The 12,159-nt window shown below is 44.4% G+C and overlaps 1 long non-coding RNA gene across 4 annotated transcripts in view; it reads right to left on the reverse strand.

The window, feature by feature from the left end:
* LOC144336463 (uncharacterized) overlaps positions 1 to 12,159 on the reverse strand; it is a 33,863-nt gene that overhangs the window by 10,306 nt on the left and 11,398 nt on the right. For all 4 annotated transcript variants that reach the window (XR_013408286.1, XR_013408284.1, XR_013408285.1 and 1 more), the window contains one exon: positions 8,588 to 8,729. This is a non-coding gene — a long non-coding RNA (uncharacterized LOC144336463). The remainder of the gene's footprint in view (positions 1 to 8,587; positions 8,730 to 12,159) is intronic.

Below are 12,159 nucleotides of genomic sequence, written 5' to 3' on the forward strand. Positions count from 1 at the left end.
TCTTTGTTGTACCAAGAACCTCCAACTTCTAAGTTAGATTTAATCTTCTCAAAAAGTATACTCTGAGTATTTGGTGGGTATGAACGTCTCCAAAGGTATCCAATGGAATATGCTGTTACAAAGAGCCCTTTGAGGCTTCTAGTTCTATGAATTTCAACTATTCCATTTTCATAACTCCCCATGCTTGAGCAACTCCAGCCCCTCTGCAAGAAAAACTTCTTTATTCAACACATAATGTAGCCAGGGAAGATTTTTCTTTTTTGACAATTCCAATGGCGTTACTGTCCAAAAGGAGTCTTGCTCTCTTAGAATGATGTTGTTAAAATATAGGTTACAGAAAAAAAAGAAAATTGAAACCTCACTGAGATACTATTTCTCATTTCTCGGAGGGCCAAAAAATCCTAAAGAAGGACAGCATACTCATTTCTGCTGGCAATACTAAGTGGTACAATCTTTATAGAAGAGAGTTTGACAATAGCTAGCAACATTATATGCATTTGCCTTTTGACTCATCAATCCCACTTCTAGGAATCTATTCCGAAGATGCTCTCAAAATAGGAAATTCATATACACAAGGCTTTTCGTGATAACACTGCTAGTAAGAGCAAAAAACTGGGACTAGCCCAAATGGCCATCAACAGAGAAATGGTTGAACAACGTACCTTCACATGTTAGAGTACTATGCCGCTGAAACAGAGAACAAAGTTTTCTATGTATTGGTAACAAGTGAGAATAATTTTTAAGTGCAATCCGGATGCAGAAAATGTGTATAATGGGTTACCTCTTCTCTGTGAGGGAAAAAAAACAACAAATATTTACTATATTTATTTGCTTACATAAAAAACAATTGAAGGACAAATCAAAACTAAAAAATATTACTGTGGGAGAGGGAGGCAACAGAGGAGGGTACAGGTATGACAGCAAGACTTTCTGTTTATTTGATGGTATCTAGGAATTATTATTAACATTTTTAGATGTGATAATGATACTGCAGTATGTTTAAAGATTGCTTTAACTGGCCAGGTGCGGTGGCTCCCAGCACTCTGGGAGGCCGAAGCGAGCGGATCACGAGGTCAGAAGATCGAGACCATCCTGGCTAACACGGTGAAACCCCGTCTCTACTAAAAAATACAAAAAACTAGCCGCGCGAGGTGGCGGGCGCCTGTAGTCCCAGCTACTCCGGAGGCTGAGGCAGGAGAATGGCGGGAACCCGGGAGGCGGAGCTTGCAGTGAGCCGAGATCCGGCCACTGCACTCCAGCCTGGGCAACAGAGCGAGACTCTGTCTCAAAAAAAAAAAAAAAAAAAAAAAGGAATTGCCTTATCTTTAGTAATATAAACTAAAGGCTTTTTAAAAGTTATGTGATATCTGGTACTTTTTTAAACTTTTAATTGCATTTATTTATTTACTGTCTTGAGACAGAGTCTCGCTCTGTCACTCCGGCTGGAGTGCAATGGCGCGATCTCGGCTCGCTGCAACCTCCGCCTCCCAGGTTCAAGCGATTCTCCTGCCTCAGCTTCCTGAGTAGCTGAGATGACAGGCACGCACCACCACGTCTGACTAATTTTTGTATTTTTAACAGAGAAGGGGTTTTACCATGTTGGCCAGGCTGGTCTCAAACTCCTGAATTCAGGTGACCCGCCCACCTCGGCCTCCCAAAGTGTTGGGATTACAGGCATGAAACATCGCGCCCGGCCTTAACTGCATTTATTTTAATGCTGAATTTACTCCCATGCCATAAGGTTTTGTTTCTTCAGTTTCTTCTGGGATATCTTTTTCTTCTGGGCAAACTCTTCTTTTGGTTTAGGAACAATTTGTTTCTTTTCAGTCAGGATCATCTCGATGTGGCAGGGACAGCTCAAGTATGGCTCAACCTAACCATGAGCTCTGTAGGTGGGGCAGCACATCTTAGATGCTTTGTTCCACTTGGATATGCTCAATGACCAGAGAATCTACATCTAAACCCTTAAGTTCAGCATTGCTCTCTGCATTTTTAAACACGTGCAGCAAAAATCCAGCAGTCTTGTTGGGTCACCGACCTTGTGTCCAGCCCCACTGCTTGGCCTGGGCACCCCTACCGTCTCCACCATGGTAAGGTTGGAATGGTACACACCGTTTCTGCAAAGTGATATCTTTCAGATACTTCGTGACTTTTTGTATATGCATACCCCTGATGGCATGGGCAGTCTCACGAGTGTACTTAAAGTGAACACGAAAATTTGAACCTCTTGATTTGTATGATTTTGTGGGGTTCTAAGGGTCAAGTGAATAGCAAACCATTTTCACAGGTTACCTCAGGTTGTACCACTTAGTATCGCCAGCTGAAACACTTAGGGGAAGAGCTGGGACTTTCTTTAAAATAATTCACTGGGGATGGAAGGGAAAGTAGGTTGAAGTACAGAAGAAACAAGAATGGCCAGGTGTGGATAATTGTTGAACTTGTTAGCTACATAAGCATTCACTTTATTATTTTTACTTCTTTTTAATGTTTGAAGATTCCCTAAGTAAATTAATATGTGTCATGAACTCTAGCTTTCCTCATTCTTGATTTCTGATAATTTACCTAGAATATTATTTAATGTTTCTGAATCTATGCTTGTCCCATGAGGCTGTAATATTAAATGAGCTAATGATCATGCCATCTTTCTTTGCTAGTTCTACTAAACTGTTTTCCATGCGCTGAAAGGAAATATTTTCATTACAACAATGACCAACCAGGAGGCAAAATAATTGGTTGATTGTGACTGACTTCCGTCAGCTATTTTCTTTGTGACTGAAAAATTACGTTCGCAGCTTAATAGAACCACTGGAACTGGAGGTTCCTTCATGTCCATCCATGCCTGACTTTCGTTGCCAGGTGCAAAATAAGCCCTTTTGCTGTCTGAGGAGCTTGTCAGTCTAACTCCTAGAGATGTCAGGGTGGACCTTGCTCCAGTCCCTCAGCATGGAGTTCGGAAATGTTCTTTGGACCACATTGTGCTAGCCTGGAGTCTAGGATGCAGAGGCAGCATTTCATTCATGTCTGGGTGTACTGGTAGTATACCCCATATCCCTGCAGGTCCCATATACAGTGTCCTGTATAACTCTAAGATGGAAAATGTGAACCTGGTATAGGTAAGATGATCTCTGACATATATAGAGATTAGGCTATGTACAAGCCCGCCTCAGCAATAGATAGTTAGGTTTCCAGGAGGGGTAATGGGACCCTTATATTCTCAGACTTTGTACCCAATGTGTACGCCTCTCTCCTGTGAGGATTTTATGACCTAGATCTGGGCTTTTCTTTGAAAGAATGCATTGGGGATAGAAGGGGAAAAGTGGACTGAGGTATAGAAAAAAGAAGATAATTTAAAATTAATTAAAGTTGAAAAGGTATTTGCTCAGTGGCACTAGCCACATTTCAAGCACTCAGCAGCCATGTGGCCAGTGGTTACCATCTGGTCAACATGGAAACTTCTGTAGGGCAGCTGTGATCTGGAAGCTTGCACTGATCATCTTGCTGATTTTTCCCTTGTACTCTAGCTGAATTGACTTCCTTCTTTAACCTTTTGAAATTAAATCCTGTTGATGTCATACAAGCCATCTCTGTATCTGGTCTTGTCAGGGGTTTGAGCCTGTTGTTAACATTGGCCAACACAGTGTGGAATATAGCACTTCATTTCTTAAATGGTTGCTCTTCTGACTTATTGTGGAGATTTTATATTTTATGCATTATATTTCCTTTTCTCAGTCATAGTGATGAATGAAAAATTGTCAAAGTGTGAAGAAAAATGTACAAAAATGAGAGAGCTGTAAATGAGGTGCATTTGCTTGAAGTGTGGGTGCTGACCGAGCTGCCTTCTGCTGGCTGGTCATTAGGCACACATGGATTTGAGTTTCGTTGTTAATGAGGGTGCCATTTATGATAAGAGTGCTGTAGGATAACAAGTTGTCATTATATACCACGGTTGACTTGACACACCCTAATTGCTACAGCCAAAGTAATTAATTTCAATGTCTTCATAGCTTGATATTCAAATACATTGGTAGTTAATGAAGTCTTGCCCATTTAAGGGTTTAGTCTAGAGTCAAAAATCCTAATTCCTAGTAGGTAATCGTGGTGGGTTTTTTTTTTCCCCTCCATTTCAACCTGAGCTGGCAGTTCCTTAACAAAGCATCTCAGACTATAGATAGTACCTTCTTGATGTGGTTTCCAGAGGGGGTAACATTGCTCTCCTAAAGCACTACTTTTTAACTATTTGATTAAATCCTCCTTAAAAATATGTTTTGGTTACACAAATAGAGGCATAGTTACTAACCAGGCAACTCCCTAAGGAGTCCCACTAAGGCTATTGCTGGGAATTTTTTCCTTCAAGAAGGAATTGTTTCAAAAGTTTTGCTCAGGGACCTAGAATTTCCCTGAAAGATCACAGAATATTCCTGGCATAGGTTTGACATTACAGCACATGCTAGCCTAGCTTACTAATAGTTATTACACATATCTTACACAGGAAGGTGCTAGCATGTTTTATGAATTCCAATGAATATTTGGAAATCTGACTGGTGTGGTAATGAAAAGATTTTGGCAGAAGCAATTGTGGAGCCCTTGACAATTACAGTTGAGAAATTATCCTGAGACGGCTGGAACATCAATTATGAAATAACCTTCCAGCTTGACATTTTAGTTATTTCATATTTTCCAGCGTTCTAAAAGAGAAGACAGATGGCTAGTAGTTAAGCTTATTTCTCAGTATATTGAAAATCCAAAATCAGGGCAAAAATGTGGTATGAACTAGACACAGGAAAGGGGCTACAGATGGGATTGCTGGTTGAGCTCTGCAGTAAAGGCAGTCTTCATTGCCAAAGTCTCCTGTCTTTTACAAGGTATGAGATGATAGGAAGGCAAAGACATTGGATGCATTTCATGCATGCATTTATTCATCCAATTATTATATATTCAGTTGATTATGGTTTGTGGGAGGATAGGATTTTCTATCCTTCTTACAGCCTTCTTGTCTTTTCCTCCTATCCCAGTGAGGAGAGGGTCTTAGAAAGACAGCCAAGGGGCCGGGCGCAGTGGCTCACACCTGTAATCCCAATACTTTGGGAGGCCGAGGTGGGCAGATCACGAGGTCAAGAGATCGAGACCATCCTGGCTAACACGGTGAAACCCCGTCTCTATTAAAAATACAAAAATTAGCCAGGCGTGGTGGTGGGTGCCTGTATTACTAGCTACTCAGGAGGCTGAAGCAGGAGAATGGCATGAATCTGGGAGGTGGAGCCTGCAGTGAGCCGAGATCGCGCCACTGCACTCCAGCCTAGGCGACAGAGCAAGACTCTGTCTCAAAAAGCGAAAACAAAAACAAACAAAAAACAAAATAAAAAAGACAGCCAAGCTAGGAAGATCACTTAAATGGTAATACATGTTAATGGCCAATGGTCAATATTAGCAAGAAGGACTTGTCTTGTTCGCGTCCTGCTTAGGAGCCTGAAAATCTTACGACTCGTGCTAAGCAGGGGAACAGAGAGGAACCTTGCTCCAGCTTCCTGGATAGTGTAGGAGGAATGCTCCCCATGACTCTCTGGGCTGCCACCAGGATCCTGAGGAAGGGCTGGGGATGAGAGGAGAAAAGGGAGAGGGCAGAGAAAGCAGAGACCCTCACCAGGAGGAGGACTCTGTATGAGGGAATACAAGTAAGGACGTGTCTGGCCCCATCTTCTGGAAGCCATGTGTGTTTCTGATTGCCTAGGAATAAGACTGTTTTCTTTCTGGCAATAGACTAGTCAGCCAACCGTCAGACCCAGAAGAGGGAGGTGGAGGCTGGTCAAGGGCTTATTCATCCACAGGCCCCACAGGCCCTTTGTAGGGAGCCTTAGAAACTTCACAATGGGGTCATCTCCAGAAGCTGCTTCTAAGGACTGGGAAGGGAAGGCTCATGAGTGAGCAAATGTACAACGACAGCTGGAACTTAAGGGAAACCAGTGAGAGAAAGAAGCAAGCATTTACTCAGGGTTGTGCCAGGCACCTGCAGATAGCACGAGACTCCCTTGAGAAGTTTCCATGAACAGATGTTTATAGCTGGGTTTTAAAACATCATAGTAAATTTGCTTGCTGTGGTGGGCAGAATAATGACCCCACAAAACTGTCCATGTCCTAATCCCTGGCACCTGTGAATATGTCAGTTCACCTGGAAAAAAGAACTTTGCAGATGTGATTAAGAATCTAGAGATGGGAGGCCAGGCGTGGTGGCTCACGCCTCTAATCCCAGCACTTTGGGAGGCCAAGGTGGGTGGATTACTTGGGGTCAGGAGTTCAAGACCAGCCTGGCCAACATGGTGAAACCCCGTCTCTACTAAAAACACAAAAAAGTTAGCCGGGTGTCATGGCAGGAGCCTATAATCCCAGCTACTCTGGAGGCTGAGGCAGGAGAATTGCTTGAACCCATGAGGCGGAGGTTGCAGTGAGCAGAGATGGCGCCATTGCACTCCAGCCTGGGTGACAAGAGTGAGATTCCATCTAAAAAAAAAAAGAATCTAGAGATGGGAGACTATCCTGGATTATCTGAGCTCTGCAAGTAAGAGAGAAGCAGGAGAGGCAGACTCAGAGCATGAGGCAGTAGAAGCAGATGTTGGAGTGATGAGATTGCTGGTTTTAAAGATAGAAGAAGGGGTTTGGAGTCAAGGAACCTGGGCAGCCTCTAGAAGCTGCAAATGGGAAAGACAGATTCTCCCTGAGCCTCCAGAAGGCTCCAGAAGGAATGTGGCCCTCCTGACTTCTTGATCTTTGCCCAGTGTATTAGTCCATTCTCACGCTGCTAATAAAGACATACCTGAGACTGAGTAATTTATAAAGGAAAGAGGTTTAATTGACTCACAGTTCAGCATGGCTGGGGAGGCCTCACAATCATGTCAGAAGGCAAAGGAAGAACAAAGGCACGTCTTACATGGTGGCAGGCAAGAGAGCTTGTGCAGGGGAACTCCCATTTATAAAACCATCAGATCTTGTGAGATTTATTCACTATCCCAAGAATAGCCTGGGAAAGAACTGCCCCCATGATTCAATTACCCCCCACTTGGTCCCTCCCATGACATCTGGGAATTATGGGAGCTACAATTCAAGATGAGATTTGGGTAGGGACACAGCCAAACCATATCACCCTGTGAGTTTCAGACTTTCGACCTCCAGAGCTACAAGATCATAAATTTGTGTTGTTTTAAGCCATGAGGCCTTTGTGGTCATTTGTTATGACAGCAGTAGGAAACTGATATACAGCAGTCTGTCTATATCTGTGGGTTCCGGGTTCTGCATCTGTGGATTCAACCAACCAGGAATCAAAAATATTTGGAAAAAAACCAAATGGATGGTGTGTCTGTGTTGAACATGTATAGACTTTATTTCTTGTTATTATTCCCTAAATGATACAGTATGACAACTACGTATGTAGCATTTGGATTGTACTGGGCATGCTAAGTAATCTAGAGATTATTTAAAGCATACGGGAGGATGTGTGTAGGTTATATGCAAATACCATATCATTTTCTGCAAGGGACTTGAGCATCTGTGGAGTCTGGTGTCCTGGAACCAATCGCTCATGGATACCAAGGGACAATTGTTCTTGTCTAACTGGATGATTGCTTAGTGTTTTTATGAGAGAACTAAAGAACATAGACTCTTTCCATACCCCTTAGGAATACAAAATATCTTGGGAAGGCAAAATAAAGCATGATTAACATAGAGGTTATGGAATACAGATTTTCCCCCAAAATAAGTGGAATTCTTACCTACCAATGTCCTACTTTTTGCAGCCTGACAGTATGGAAGGAGAGCCCTGTCCTGCCCATGCACAGCCCGAAGGCACACCCCGTGTGGATAGAACACCATGTTGCACATCCTACCTGCAGAACGCCTCAGGACCACACTGTCCCATACCCATGCTCAGTCCCACTTTGCCCAGTCGCAGTGTTGGGCTCATTTTCCTCTGCTGGGTGAGTCTCGATGAGCCCTGCCTCCACTCAGACAAGTGTTTGTAGAAGGTCAGCAGATCTCCTCTTCATGAAAAATGGGTCCGCGGGCTTTCTACTAGTGAAGGTGACTGAGGGGCCCTGGTCAAGGATGGGGTTTTCAAGCATTGGTGACAGACCTGTGTAACCCCAAGCTTTATAGGCCAGTGCTGCATCTCTCTAGTCTCAGTAGGTTTCCAGGAGCCCCTGATGACTAAGACTTCAAATGTTCCTGAGGGGCAGGATATCGCGATTGAGAAATCAACCATGTCTTACCTCCTGCCATGAACTCGTTGTGAAAGAAATAAAGGTATTTTCCCTTCTCCACTCTAAGAAGGCAGCCCCATCTTTGGGTCCTAGAGGGCTGGATTTTCTCACCTTCTCAACACTTTGATTTGTTTAAAAAAAAAAAAGATCTAGGTCCAAGAGCTCAGTTGTCCAGGGAGTAAAGGAGCTGTGTGAATTTCTTGGTGCCATTATATCTAATCACCACAAACATGGTTCTTGACACGACACAACTCTATCATCTTCCAGTTCTGGAGGCTGGAAGTTTGAAGGGGCAGGGCTGGTTCCTGCTGGAAGCTCTAGGGTAGAATCCGTTTCCTTACCTTTTCTAACTTCTAGAAGCCTCCTGCCTTCCTTTGCCGGTGGTTCCTTCCTCCGTCCTCCAAGTGCATCCTCCAGTCTCTGCTTCCTTCATCACACGGCCTTCTCCTCTTCCAAAGTCAAATCTCTCTCTGCCTCCCTCTTCTGAGGATACGTATGATTATATTTAGGATGCACCTGGATAATCCAGTATAATCTCTCCATTTTAAGATTATTAATTTAATTGCATCTGCAAAGTCCCTTTTGCCATAGAAGGTATACTCCCAGGTTTCAGGGCCAAGGACATGGGCATTTCAGGAGACTATGACTGAGCAGGGGCCTGGGGCTTTAGGAAGTGAGCAGTGGTGTGACCTCAAAGAGAGCAGTTAGATTTCCCAAGCCCAAGTGGGGTGGATTTCTCTTCCCATCCCGTTCCATTGCAGCACCCTGTCAATAACAGGATTCTCATAGGATACCCAGAGGCCAAGCCCTAAGCCATGAGGCTAATGGTCTTTGCATCCAAGCTTTGCTCAGAAAGGACATGGCAGTCCACCTTCAAAGGAACCCCATGACCTGAGACAATGTGTGAGGATTCATATATCATCCAGGATGGACTGAATGTCAAAAAGACCTTTCCCCAAAATTTCTGGACAGACTCTTACAGTACTTGAGGGAAGCAGAGTGGCACCCCAAAACCAGATGAAGTGAATTCACACCATCTTTGTCAAGTGGAGTCTCAGAACTTTGTTTGATTTGCTTTAGAAAAAGTATAGTAATAGAACATATTTCTTGAATACTGACAGGTAAATTCATACATGTCTGGAGATAGGGCACGGTTGGCTTCTTAAGCAAATATAGTCACATGCCGTGTAACAACGTTCAGGTCAACAATGGACTGCAGATACAACTGTGGTCCCATGAGGTTATAACGAAGCTGGAAAAGTCCTATCACCTAGTGATGTCATCATTGTCATAATACCGTCTCAGTGCAAGGCATTCCTCATGTGTTTGTGGTGATACTGCTCTGCCAGTGGTTTAAAAAGTAAAAATAAAAAAATAAGAAATTTTAAGGCTGGGCGTGGTGGTGCACGCCTGTAATCCAGCATTTTGGGAGGCCAAGGCCGGTGGATCACCTGAAGTCCGGAGTTTGAGACCAGCCTGACCAACATGGAGAAACCCTGTCTCTACTAAAAATACAAAATTAGCCAGGCGTGATGGCACATGCCTGTGATCCCAGCTACTCAGGAGGCTGAGGCAGGAAAATCATTTGAACCTGGGAGGCAGAGGTTGAGGTGAGCTGAGATTGCGCCATTATACTCCAGCCTGGGCAACAAGAGAGAAACTCTGTCTCAAAAAAATAAATAAATAAATAAAAGAATTTTTTTAAAAAGGAAAAAAGCTTATAGAACAATAATATGAAGAAATTTTTTTTTTTACCGTTGTACAATGTGTTTGTGTTTTAAGCTAAGTGTTATTACAAGAGTCAAAATGTTAAAAAATTACAAAGCTTACTAAGTAAAAAAATTACAGTAAACAAAGATGAATTGATCATTGAAGGAAGGAAAATATTGCGGAAGAGTTAGTGCAGTGTAAGTATAGTGTGTTTCTAAAGTCCACAGCAGTGTAGAGTGACGTCCCAGGCCTCCAATTCCCTCCTCACTCACTGGCCCATCCAGAGCAACTTCCAGTCCTGCAAGCTCCAAGAACAGTGTGTCATTTTCCATCTTTCATGCTGTAATTTGACTGTGTCTATTCTATTCTTAGATACAAAAATGCTTCCCATCATGTCACAGTGGCCTACAGTATTCAGCAGAGCAGCATGTTGTACAGTTAGTAGCTTAGCAGCAATGCGGTGTGCCATCTAACCTAGGTGTGTGGTAGGCTGCACCATCTAGGTTTGTGTGAGAACACTCTATGATGTTCTCACAATGATAAAGTCGCCTAACGCGGCATCTCTCAGAAGTAGCCCTGTGGTTAAGCCACGCAGGACTGTGTCTGGGTGTCAGCATTTGCATCACATCCTGATTATCTGCTCCAAGAGGCCTGCTTTAGAGAAAATGAAGTTTCTTATCACCAAGGCTTCAGGTCCCTTTCTTTTCTGGTTAATGGGGGGAAAATCCAGGCAGACAAGCCTCAGGTGATGCGGCCACTTTCATCTCAGTCAATATCAATTGGGTCCTATCAGAGCTCCCAGGCTCCTGGAATGGAATCGTTCTGTCCTTCCCCCAGTTTTAATTTCCTTCCTCAGAAAAAGGGACACGGTCTGCATTCGTGTGCAGGATGTGAGGATTGCACGGGTATCTGGCTTTCACACCTGGCCAGTTCTGAGCTCTACAGGCTGCATTCACCAGGCAAGGATGAGGAGAGAGCTGGAAGTGCAGTGGCGGCGTGGGCAAGGGCAGTGCCAGTGTCCTGCCAGGGAGGACCTTGGGACAGTGGGTGCTGATCACATGGGGGAGCAGGCCGGCATTGCTCATAGGTGAAAGTGGAAATTCTCCTATTTTATTTTATTTTATTATTTTTTTATTTTTTATTTTTGGAGACAGTCTCACTCGGTTGCCCAGGCTGGAGTGCAGTGGTGCAATCTTGGCTGACTGCAACCTACGCCTCCTGAGTTCAAGCAATTCTCCTGCCTTAGCCTTCCAAGTCTCTGGGACTACAGGCGCACGCCGCCATGCCTGGCTAACTTTTTGTATTTTAGTAGAGACGGGGTTTCACCATGTTGCCCAGGCTGGTCTCGAACTCCTGAGCTCAGGCAATCTGCCCGCCTCGGCCTCCCAAAGTGCTGGGATTACAGGCGTGAGCCATCGTGCCCGGCCAATTCTCTTATTTTAAAAACCTGAAGTGACTGTCGCAGCTTCTCTGCTTGAAGGGCAGTGCATCATTCATTTCTCTGGGAAAATAAATTCCAACTGCTCAGGTCCAACTAGAAAGAAGGGGGAGGGAGAGAGGATAGAAGTGTCGCAGCCCCGCCTGCTTGGTCACCTGGGGTGGATGGCCAGTGCGCAGGGAGCACTCAGCACTCTGGTGCCTTTGGCCAGGAGCTGAGCAGGGGCTGGTGGGAGCTGCACAGCCGCTACTGGTGAAATCACAGAACTGAGTCACATGGAAGGGGCGAAGGAGGCCAGAAAACCGAAGAGTGTGACCTCAGGATGAAGTGACTGGGGGATGGGAGAGGACATGGCCGTGACAAAATATCAGAGGCCGTGGAGAAATCCACCCTGTGAGAAATCCCAGCACTGGAGGCCCAGATAATATTCATTTACGTAATTTGTATTTCTGCAGGGCCGTAATACAAATATAAATATTCGCCAGGCAGGATGGCACATGCCTGTTTCTCTCTTGTTGCCCAGGCTGGAGTACAATGGCGCAATCTCAGCTCACCTCCACCTCTGCCTCCCAGGTTCAAATGATTTTCCTGCCTCAGCCTCCTGAGTAGCTGGGATTACAGGCATTTATCTCATTGATTCCTCACAATGGCCATTTTGAAAGGGGTTCTATTCATATTCCACCCCCAACTCTGGCCACCCATGGGGATTCTGCCACCACCATGGAAAACACCTGAGCCGTCCTGCTGGAGAGGCCCCGTGGAAGT

Source organism: Macaca mulatta, chromosome 18 (genome assembly GCF_049350105.2).
Source record: "Macaca mulatta isolate MMU2019108-1 chromosome 18, T2T-MMU8v2.0, whole genome shotgun sequence".
Taxonomy (NCBI): Eukaryota; Metazoa; Chordata; class Mammalia; order Primates; family Cercopithecidae; genus Macaca; species Macaca mulatta.